The sequence below is a fragment of the Tachypleus tridentatus genome, chromosome 13, assembly GCF_004210375.1.
Source record: "Tachypleus tridentatus isolate NWPU-2018 chromosome 13, ASM421037v1, whole genome shotgun sequence".
In the NCBI taxonomy this organism is placed as follows: Eukaryota; Metazoa; Arthropoda; class Merostomata; order Xiphosura; family Limulidae; genus Tachypleus; species Tachypleus tridentatus.
The window spans coordinates 121,961,023-121,972,752 of record NC_134837.1 but is presented as its reverse complement, the minus strand read 5'-3'; the positions used below and the strand labels follow the sequence as shown (position 1 = coordinate 121,972,752).

Sequence of the window (11,730 nt, the reverse complement as noted above, 5' to 3'; positions counted from 1 at the left end):
TGTTCTGTATGTAGAAATGTGGCAGAAAACACGCTTCACGAGGAAAGCTTACCCCCATTAAGGATCCGGTCGCAAACATAAAAACAAAAGAAAACCTCAGTGCGATTTATTGCAGGAAATTTGTTCTTGTTCCAATGTCTCTGTGGTATGGATCTGAAAACGCAGCTTTTCCTCGATAAGGTTTTTTTTATATGTTCACATAGATAACAGTGTTATGTGTTAGGTTTTAGTGTCACTTTACTATCAGATGTATGCCCGTTGATCTTCAACACTGTTTATTACCAAATCAGTTTAATTCGGCCTGATATAGCTTAGTGATTAGAGGATCAAAGGACCCGGGGTTCGAGACGTGCTGCAGTTCAATGTTGTCTGCGCTATCAGTTGAGAGAGCTTTATGAAAGTGACAGTTAATACTGCTCTAAGACTCGTACACAACCCCTTTGTCGGCGGTTGTTGGTGACTTTCTGCTTTCCATCTACTGAGTTGTTCAAATTCAAATTAAGAGCTGTCATACCTGAATCTCTGAAGCGCCTTTGACCGAGTTATTAAACTCACGTACGCATAAGGTGTCATTTAGAAGAGAGTAGCTACATTACATTTCTTCTCCTAAAGATCAATTCTGAGACAGAACCAAGACTGTAAATTGGACTACAAGTATTAATAGCCTTTCATCACATATCACAACACAGGAGGAATGATTTAACAGTAAAACCTCCAAACCGTTTGTAAAACTATCCATCCTCGATTCCGTCTTGGACATTGAATATGGAACGAGTGAATTTTTTTAGACAAATAAATTCTCAGTCACAGTAAGAGGTGAAAATTTATTGCATAGTTTGTGTTCTTAAAAGATTTTTTTATTGTGTTGTGTGTTTTTGTGAGCATGAATAATAGGCTTATTATTTTATGATTTTTTTTTTCTGATTTGCTTTAAGCAGAATACGCCATCTAGGAGATTTGAAACGAATAAATGGTTTCTTCGTCGTTACATTCAGGGTGACAAATAGGGATATTAACAAGTTATTTTTTTCAAATTTCCATTTCATTAAAAGTATAGCTGAAGAGATGAAAATCGCGATATAATATTTTCTTGTTTTCCGGCCCTCATGATTTTATATTCCTTTAAACAAATTGTTGTTTTAAAAGAAACATCTTCTTCAAATGACACGGAAGAAAAATATTTACGTTAGATCTGCTGCGTGCAGACGTTTAATACGTGTCTCAAGTTCCGCCTCTGACATTGACAGGCAAAACACATTTTCTGTTTTTAAATTCAGATGCTTGGAGTTTTCTTAAGAAAGGTAGGATGTTGAGAGTTACTACGGCATCATGTTGTGCGAGTTGCCATGACAACGTGCTTTAAAGTAGGAGAGAACGGTCTCATTTGATCTTAAATGGAACACCAAGTAATTGGACGTAGCTTATATTTCGTCTATTGCCAGGTTTAAGAACAAGAACAAAAAACTCGTCAACTAGATACATGCGGCTTGGTACATACTGCTTATATAGAGGGCGTGGTGTGTCGCTTAATTTAAGTGTTACTATGCTATACCAGTATTTCATGGAATAGATATGTTTTTTCAAAAGTTCATCAGGAAATGTACAGATGTGAATAGTTTAGGACTTCCATGACACATCTCAGTACCGTAGCAACGGAAATAATTATTGAAACGTCCATGTATATTTGGGAGAGGTCTATCAGTTAGACCCTTAAGTTTACATTGAAATGTTGGGTTTTTTGAAAGTCGTAACATTGTATTTAAGGTGAACCCCCCCCCCCTATTAACAGACTTTGGTTGTTGGGTTCTTTAGAAATCAGTGCTTTTGTGGTTGTTTGGTTCTTTAGAAATCAGTGTTTTTTGTATTGAGAGTTGAAACCACTACTAACAGAAACAAGTTGATTCGTCATATTTATATTGAAGTGTTGGGTTCTTTAGAAAATGGTTTTCTGGTATTCAGGATGGAATACACTATTAACAGAAAATTAACATATATTTGATAATGAAATATCTTTTAGGTCATTCTTCAGTATTTAAAATCTATTCTTGTCACTGTAGATTCGTAAAATAATTTATTGATTTGTATTTAAAAATTTTTGCTCAGAAAATAAATATTGTAAACAATATTGGATAAAAGATACAAATGATATAAGAAAAGAGAGTGAATTTCGTAACATGGTGACTTATACGTCCATTCTCGCGGATTTTAATTTCTATTGTTGAAGTGAACTTAACGTCTTTCTACATTTGAGAATATCAAAATTAACTTTTTATCCTGTGATGTTCATGGTTATTACCGTTATTAAAAGTTATAGCTCATGTGAGTTAACACCAAGACTGGGAAACATAGGTTGTTCATGTCATCTTCTGAGCGTGCGTTTGGTGAAAATATTAATTTCATTAACTCTGTATTTCGAAAACTCTTGAGAATATCCTTCACTATAGGCGGGCTACAAATATGTTAGGAGGTTTTAAATATTTGAACTAAGTTTTTTCTTTTAATCTTGTGAGAAGCAAACGAAAAATTCTTGAATTTGGGAATACAAAACTAAACAACTGTTTTCTCTTTAAATTTCTGAAAGAGAAAAAAAAAAGGACTCCGTTTAATGGCTGTTGAATCTGTAAGGGGCACAAGTTCTTTAGCCCAATACAGCAGTTGGAACAAAATGAGTGAAACTTTTATAAATGGGATAAAATTATGTTGCTCGAGTGAACTGACAGTGTTGCTAGTGGTTGAAATAAGGTATCTGCTTAGACATCTATTTCTATCTGATTGTATCTGCATATATTTGTATATGTTTGTCTGTGTCTATTTCTGTGTTTGACTACCTGTATCTGTCTATTTCTGAGTATATCTGTAGCCATCTATCTCTTGTCTGTTTCCATCTGGCCCGGCATGGCCAAGCGCGTTAGGCGTGCGACTCGTAATCCGAGGGTCGCGGGTTCGCGCCCGCGTCGCGCTAAACATGCTCGCCCTCCCAGCCGTGGGGGCGTATAATGTGACGGTCAATCCCACTATTCGTTGGTAAAAGAGTAGCCCAAGAGTTGGCGGTGGGTGGTGATGACTAGCTGCTTTCCCTCTAGTCTTACACTGCTAAATTAGGGACGGCTAGCACAGATAGCCCTCGAGTAGCTTTGAGCGAAATTAAAAAACAAAACAAAAAAAACAACTGTTTCCATCTATTATGTGATTATATCTGTCTGTCCGTATCTATCTATCTATGTATGTGACTGTATTTGTGTCTGTATCTATCTGTCTATATGTGTGACTGTATCTGTCGGTATCTATCTATGTATGTGGCTGTTTGCATCTATTTCTGTATCTGTATGATGTTTAAAGAAAACTTTATTTTAAAAGTATTTTATCGAAGGTTGATGGAGCTTGTAAGATGTACGTGACAATTATTGGACATCTTGTCAGATTCCTCTGTCTCCGTCTTTTGGTTATGTTAGATATAGAGTGACTTGTTTGGAGAATAAATATATTAAAGAGAAAACGTAATAGGTTGGGAAACCATAAAAGAAGTCAAGAAACTGCTATAATAATTCTTGTCTTCAGACATCATTTTTATTTCCCAGTATATTTATAATAATTATCGAATCGATTAACCACACGTAATTAAAGAAAGGTGAAACTAGACGCTATAAGAGTGGCGATGAAAACTCTCTGTTCAACAAAAAAAAGTATCCCAAGAGTTAGGGGTTGTGTTTTTAGTAGGAGTCTTCTGTCTAGTATGTCAGGTCTAAATTAGGAACATTTCAAGCAGATAACCCTTATAATGATTGTGTGGTTCAGTCACAAACTTTAGGGTTTTAATGTTGAAATTCTGGGCTCGATCTTCGTAAAGAACATGTTGCAGATGTCCCCCGATGGGACATTGGTAGGTTTATGGACTTATTATACTAAATTTCGAGGTTTCATTCCCTGCTGTGGACATGGGAGAGAGCCCAATGTGGCTTTGCTCTAAAAAGAAAACAAACACACTGCGTGGGTTCCCTTGTATAGTTTTGCGTTAAAACATATCTATAAACATTATGTTACTACATGTTGGTGAGGTCGGGTATATTATAGTTAGTGGAAACTATTGAGGTTAGGTTAGGCCTGTTATCGTTATTGGAATTTGGTTAAGGTTAGGTCAGGTCTGTTATTCTCTTATCATTTGTGGGATTTTGTGAGTTTAGGTGAACATTTTAGGAAAACAACAAACCTTATTTGACAACGGCATGGAAAGTTTCTGCTATATCTACAAAATTTTTAAGAAATAAAGTTTTTCACTCTGAAGATACTTGCCATTCCCTTAATATTTCCGGCTAGATGTACGAAAGAAACTGTACTTTAAAGTAACATGTCCTTACTTGAGAAAGGAAATTCAGTCACCGAATGTGTACAAAAGTACTATTAGCTTTCCTTTGCATTATTCATCACACTCTTCTTTTTGAAAATCTGTATTTACAAGAATTATTCAGTAAGCTTTGCTATATACACATATATATTGTCCTAGCTTCCATTTGTCTGTGTTAGTTTAATGGTAAATCCAAACCTTAAGCTCAGCTGGATGACGTTTCTTGCAAAACCACTTAGGGTAATAACGTACTGGACACCAGCCCACGTGTCTTCCCTACAGTTCGGTAATATTTGTGGACCAGTTCACTTGGTTGTCACGTTGTGGAACCTAGAGGGGTCTTCAGGAGTTCGAGTGACGACTGTTGAAGCTGTGTTTGACTGATAACTGTTAGTATACTGCGTATTTCATTCCATCCTTGTAGAACTTTATAATTAGGGCTATCCGTTGTTCAATTCAAATCTGACTCTTGTCAAAAAAAGAAAAGAAGCGAGGGAACATGTTAACACTGCAACTGTAAGGTGTCTACTCTGAATGTCCTTCAGAGTTAGTTATCTCCAGTTGGGAACAAAAACATCATCTGTTTATAGTTTCAAAACCCTCACATTGTTTGGATCTGTTTAAAGGGTACGTTTCAAAGGAGGAATAGTGTTTGTAGTAACTGTCGTAGAAAAGTGTTTATATTGATACTTAAGGTGCACAAATTCTGAAAGGAAAAGGGCCTGGCATGGCCTAGCGCGTTAAGGCGTGCGCTTCGTAATGTGAGGGTCGCGGGTTCGCGCCTAAATCGCGCCAAACATGCTCGCCCTCTCAGCCGTGGGGGCATTATAATGTGACGGTCAATCCCACTATTCGTTGGTAAAAGAGTAGCCCAAGAGTTGGCGGTGGGTGGTGATGACTAGCTGCCTTCCCTCTAGTCTTACACTGCTAAATTAGGGACGGCTAGCACAGATAGCCCTCGAGTAGCTTTGTGCGAAATTCCAAAAACCAAACCAAATCTGAAAGGAAAATTCATTTGGAGATACATTTGGTAAAATGTTTTGTTTTTTTACTATGTGTCACAATTTCTTTTTCTGAGTGAAATATTGTAAGAGTTTATCATTTTTGTTTTTAATAAAACAAATTATGAGGTTTTGAGTTCTTCGTGTCACAGATTCTGTTTTCGATCTTTACCTTTGATGAAAAAGGAAAGAAATGGACTTTTAGCACTTTATCTACCAATCAAGGGCTGAATTGTAGCTGTACCACTAGAGGGACAATATGGTTGGTAGAAAAGCAACCTTAATTTATTGGGACACAAAATTTTGTCAACCTTTCCTCATCTTATGTCATCTTTAAATTTGAAAATACTTCTTTACAATTCTAACATCGAGATTACAGGTTAGGCTTTCTTATTGCAGAGTTACACACTGGAATATCTGCTCTGTTCACTGCATAGACTCGAACCCCAAATTTTAGTGCTGTAAGTCCATCAGGGGAGGCATAAAATAAAAGCTTAACAATAGTTTGAAAACACACAATGTTGGTATAATTAATTAATTAAACTCTTTAACTGCATGTTAATATACACTTTTGAACGTCTTCAAAGTGCCATAAACAGAGGTCTCTTGAATTAATAGGAACTTCTAATAGTGTCCTTCTCTCGCTGCGAAAATTAAAGATAAAATAATGCGCTTTAAAAATGGAACGAATATGTCCTAAGCCTAAAGTAATGGCTTCTACACTTAAACCACAACGCAGTCTTGTATCATTTTCAAATTATCGACTTTCTTCCGTTCGTTACTAGTGAGGTCCAAGTATTGTAAATGCTGAACAACTCTCATTATAATGATCTGACCAAAAAATAATTTGGGCGAGCTCATTCATTTCCTTTGTAAAAGACATAGGAAACTACAGCAGTTAATTGTAGGGTTAACTGCATTATTCGTGTTTCTTGTTTTGTTATTAGCGACTCTGTAACTGCGATAATTATGACCCTACAAGCTGTTTGGTGTTTAGGTAGTTTAGACAAGTGTATTTAAAAAGCCGAAGAGGTCCAGACTACATTGATAATTTAATATTAATAGGCTAAGCATCCTAGCTAATTGTATAAGGTTAATATATATTGTATTTTGTCACGCTTTGAAAGTGGCTGATGATGAACTTACCTGAGATATAAAGCAAGATACAAATATTAAATTTGTTATGAAGTTTTACCATCAGTGTTTGCTTTTAAACGTGTTTGGACTGCTTTTATGGTGCCGTTGCTATTATATAAAAAGACCACTAGTCTGTGATTAAAACCTGAACCATTTTTGTGGCAAAATTCCACTTTCACTTTCTTATGCCATATTTATAGCAAAGTTACTAAGATATTCTTTCACCGTCCTTAATTTTGACTTGCTAAGCAAAGAAAAGCAACCACTTGGCAGCACTCTGTCATCCATGCTAAGGGATTCACTTTTCATTTTTATAACGCACCCCTAGCTTTAAAATGAGAGAAGTATTTTGTGGTGTCGCGCTAATTAGACCCCAGCTGACGAGCTCCAAAATCTAAAGCTCTATCACAGGGCTAACCCGCGCCCCATCTTCCAGATGGTGGCTCTTTTAAACCAATAAGTAACCACGAAAAAAAAAAAAAGGTTCAGAATAAGTAATAACTTACGATCAGAGTAAACTTTGTATTTAGAAATAAACTAAAACTCAATCTGGCCACACAAAGCCTGATAATGTGATAAATAGAAGGCGTTGTGAGAAATGTACGCAGTTTGACTCTTCAAACCTCTATATTTATTAATATATATATCTTGATGGGAAGAAAAGTATTCAGTGTTGAAATTTAAATGCTAGAAGCGGAGTCTCTTAAGTTCAATATATTTAAAGTTAAGAATGAAAGCTTCAGCCGACGTTGATTCAGTGATTTTGTTTTCAAGGTGACAAAACTGTGAAAAGGATGTAGTATGTATCAGAAGTAGTTCTCTAGTGGTTGTTTCAGTAGCAGCTGGATGCTTGTGACTGGCTTAAGTAAAATTTAATTATTTAGCTTTAAGATATTTTATGATTATCACTCCACACAAGCTGACTGTTTGATTCATTTTTGAACGAATTTAAAGCAGAATTTAGTTGTCTAAAGTTAATTTTTTTATTTAATAAACAAGTATTAAAAAAAAACACCTGTCAACGTTACGGATATCTCGTGCTGTCATAAAATAAATAAATATATAAAATCAAAGTCAACATTAGCGACATCTCTTGTGACCTGTGAAAAGTAGTATATTTATTCTAGAGAACAGAGGCCCCATTGTTGTCTGAAAGTGTTTTTAAACGTTGTTTGCTCATTTCAGAATTCTGCCTGTGTCTTTGTATCGCTTACGTTTCGTTTAAATTCTTGGCGTGATTTGACTGACACTAAAAACTATTCATCTTCTGCCACTGAAAACGACTTGACCTTTTCACGATCCTTGCTACCTAACCGTAGTTTGCCTACTGGTCACATGTTAGGCGACTGATTCGGAATGGGGTCACAATGGCGTCGTTCTTTGGATAATCAGAGGGAAGCAGCCGACATGAGTTTGAGCTTGTAACTGATATTTCTTGTGAGGTGCACTCACTGTAAATGCCTATACCTCTCACAAGAACGTTTCCAAGTGAACAAAAGCACTTACTTTTATCAAAAATTAAGGCGATTAGCGCTTTCAATTATGTTTTTTGTTTTCTTTTCTCTAACAATTCTGAGGTGATACACAGAATTCAACAACCTAGCTTAAACATATGCCAACAAAATATATTTGCAGACCTAATAAGTAAAGTAAAGATGAAAGTAATATATGGACCACTTTTACAATTGGTCTATCCAGTGCTGACGATACTTTTTGTAAATACCAGAACGCTCCCTTTCACTCAGAATGCTATATCTGTTCATACTGGTGATTGTGAAACTTCTGTTGATCACAACATGAGAAATAAATTATTTGATTATTACCCGGGGAAAAAAAGTTCAAAGTTACCGCTCGAAATATGGTTGAGGTCTGTCTTTTTGTCAGACATCTTGTTTGCGATTTTGTTTTGCGAGTTCTGGAACAATTAGCTATGTCTGTCTAAAATGTCAGACATACGTAGAGTGAGACAGTTTCTATTAGAATTCTAAGAGACTGATAGTGTTTACGTTGGTAACTGGCTAATAGTACTTGACTAAACTTCGATTTTATTCGGAGAACAACAACAAAACGAAGTTTGGACTTTGTCAACGTTCTCACGTGCCCCTACCCTCGGATAATACGCTGATGAATCTGTGATTCTACGAAATGAATAAAACGTATGTAGGAAGTAGTAGAGAATTTTCGTGTCTATGTCTATATTTGACACACAGACATTCACGACAGTTTACACTTTCAAGCAAAACAGTAGTAATTAAGTTTCGGAGCTTGCACCTTGACGAAACTAGCACCGTGACGAGACTGGCACTCTGACGAAACTTTCATTGTGATGAAACTGGCACCACGGAACTCGCGCTGTCAGAAAATCGGTTCCATGAAAAAAGTGATATCTTGACGAAACTGATACTGGGATGAAATTAGTATCACGACGTAACTAATACCCTGACGAAACAGGTATCATGAGATATTGGCTATTGAAAAAATATTTTCAGTATTCCTTAGCTAAAAATTTGAAAAATGTCTGTTGTTATTATTATGTTTGCTAGGGAACTTTTGCTTTATCTCAGTCTAGGCGTGGTGGACTAGTAACCTGGTGACATGCGGATCGAAGGATTCCAGATTTGAGTCCCGATGTGTCGTAAACCATGTGCGTACTTTTAGCTGTGAAAACGGCATGATTGTGACACAGCTGTGCCTTCCGTCTGAGGCCAGGTGGTTACGGCGGTCGACTCGCAATCTGCTGGTCGCGAGTTCGAATCCCCGTCCATACAAACATGCTCGCCCTTTCAGCCTTCGCTCTTGTGTTACACTGCTAATGCACATAGTTCTGGTGTAGCTTTGCGCGAAATTCATAAAAAACAAACTAGCCATCCATCTGGCTGGAAGATCTGAATTAGGGATCACTGTACCTTAACCTGTAAGTCACCATTTTATCCCATATGTCATCTAAGGTACCGTTCGGGTTAAAAATATGGGTTACCAAATTTTAATTCTATTTATCTTTGTGTGATAAAATATTATTTTGTGTGTGTGTGTGTGTGTGTGTGTGTTTTACTGTCCTGTTCATTGTTATATTACATCCATCAAATCTAATTCTCTAACGACATAGGTTTTACAAGTGATAAGCTATGTATATGTGTGTATATATTTTCTGAAGTTCCAATTTAATAGGATTTATTGAGATGTTATGGGACATTTACCACTCATTTTGTGTGTAAGGATGCCATGACAAAAGGAGCTAGGTGTGACCCAGTGTTTATCATGTTGGACTGTGGGTCTTTTCGCATCTCTTTGCCGCGAAGCTACGCGTTGCACTTGTGTTTTTGGGTGCGATATAAGAGTAATTTAATAATGCTCAAATCCTACCATTTAGTTAGGATAGCTCAAAAGTTGGCGGTGGGTACTGTTAACGATTTGCTCCCTTTCTTTATAGTGTAGATATCCGTTGTAGCTTTGCTCGAATATCCAAAATAAAAGCCGTAATGGGGAAGGGGTGTAAAATTAGGTATTCCATGTTGAATATTTGATTTTCTTAGGGCAAATAGCAGGCTTAATAAACTTAAGTAGTTTCCTAGCTAGCGACAGTACGTTGGACAGTCAAGAAGTCGATGACTCAATGATCGAATCCGATATGCGGGTGTAGAATTTTGCGTCAAACTGCTCGTGCTTATTCTGAGTCTGTCTTTCGGTGTCTTAGGGGGGGTAATAACTTGGAGGGGTTAAAACGATAGAATTGGAGGGCTCGATCTCCACATACGACCCGCATTCGCTAAAGATACTTCAATAAACGTGAAAAACCATCCTTTTATCCCTAGATCCGTTTTATAAACACTTTTTTTTTTAAACAGTTCCAGCTTTCTAGGTGTTCTTTTACAAAAGAAGAAAAAACAACTGTGTTTTATAATTGTTTATTAGGCTTAGGAGTCTGCTGGGCGTGAGAAATGAGTACGGAACATAATTAAAACATATTATACGTCACATTCTGGTTAAAATCATTAATAATAATATAGAAAAAAATCTGCGGGTTTCGTTTTAATATTGAAACTCTGCCCACATTTTTATGTATGAAGTTTCATTCACTTCCGAAACAGAAGAGGCCTTTCACTTCATTTAAAGCGTATCATGTTTTCTTTTCTCGAGAAAGCTAATATTGGTTAAGTGTTGATTCGGAACTGAGGTTATTCAACAAACTAACTAACATCTCTGCTGGCGTCTGTGGGGCTTCAGAAGGCCTTGTTCTCCACCAATCACACGTGTATCTATTGGATGATGCATCACGTCAAGAAAGTGTTTGTTTAGTACCAAAACTTGACAGTCATCCTAGCGACGAGAGGAATAACGCAAGTGAAAACTGGTCAAGTTATTAGGCTTTGGACTTCCTGTGCTGCAGGAAAAACAGCCACTAGAGGGGTTTATATCCTTTTGTATCTGCTACCAGAACTGTGTATCAGTGCGAGTTGTTTTTTTTTCTTCCTTGCTGCTACACTTTTCTTAATTGTACTATCCATTTTGTCTAATTTGAATTTCCAGAAATAATTCGTTTCGTTAAAAAAGAGAGATACAGTAGCAACGTTAAAATATCCACTTTTTTATGTCTGACTTGCTTAATTAATGAGTGTAACAGTTTAAGGCCAGAATATGTGCTTATTACAAATCATGTGGTAGCAGCTTTGCCAGAAAATGATCCCCCTCCCACCAACACACACATATACGTAAACAAACTGGTGCTGACCAGGAAGTTCTTTCTTCTCTTCCGCCAAACACTAAAATTTCGGGTTAGAATCCCTTATTTTGTACTTAAATACCCTTCCCTCTGTCTTCTGTCTTGTTGTCAAAACACTCCATTTGACAGCAGCGTTGGATAATTAATTTATATACTTGAAGCTGGGCAGATTTAATAGTTTGTGCTGGATTTATTAAACCAAAAACATCAGAATTGGACTATTAATGTATATTCTTAAAGGCTAGGCTGGGTTAACAGTTTCTACCATCAGAAACACTACTCTCCAGGTATTACTGTGAATTATTAAAGGCTTGTCTAAATTAAGTTTCTGTTGAGTTTACTAAAGAATAGAAACACCACAGTTTGACTGTTACTGGGTTTAATATACGACAGAAACGCCACAGTTTGATTATTAATGAGTCGAGTACTGAGTGAATGTTACTACGAGATGACTGCTTGACAAATTGCTTTGTTGTGTGTTACCATAGGAGTTTAATGAATAAAACAGGATTAGGAGAAGTCGTTGGAAA

The 11,730-nt window shown here is 36.6% G+C and overlaps 1 protein-coding gene across 4 annotated transcripts in view; it reads left to right on the top strand.

Annotated features, from left to right (window-relative positions):
* Positions 1-11,730, top strand: part of LOC143240641 (inactive tyrosine-protein kinase transmembrane receptor ROR1-like) — a 98,355-nt gene that overhangs the window by 63,486 nt on the left and 23,139 nt on the right. The gene's annotated exons all lie outside the window — the stretch shown is intronic.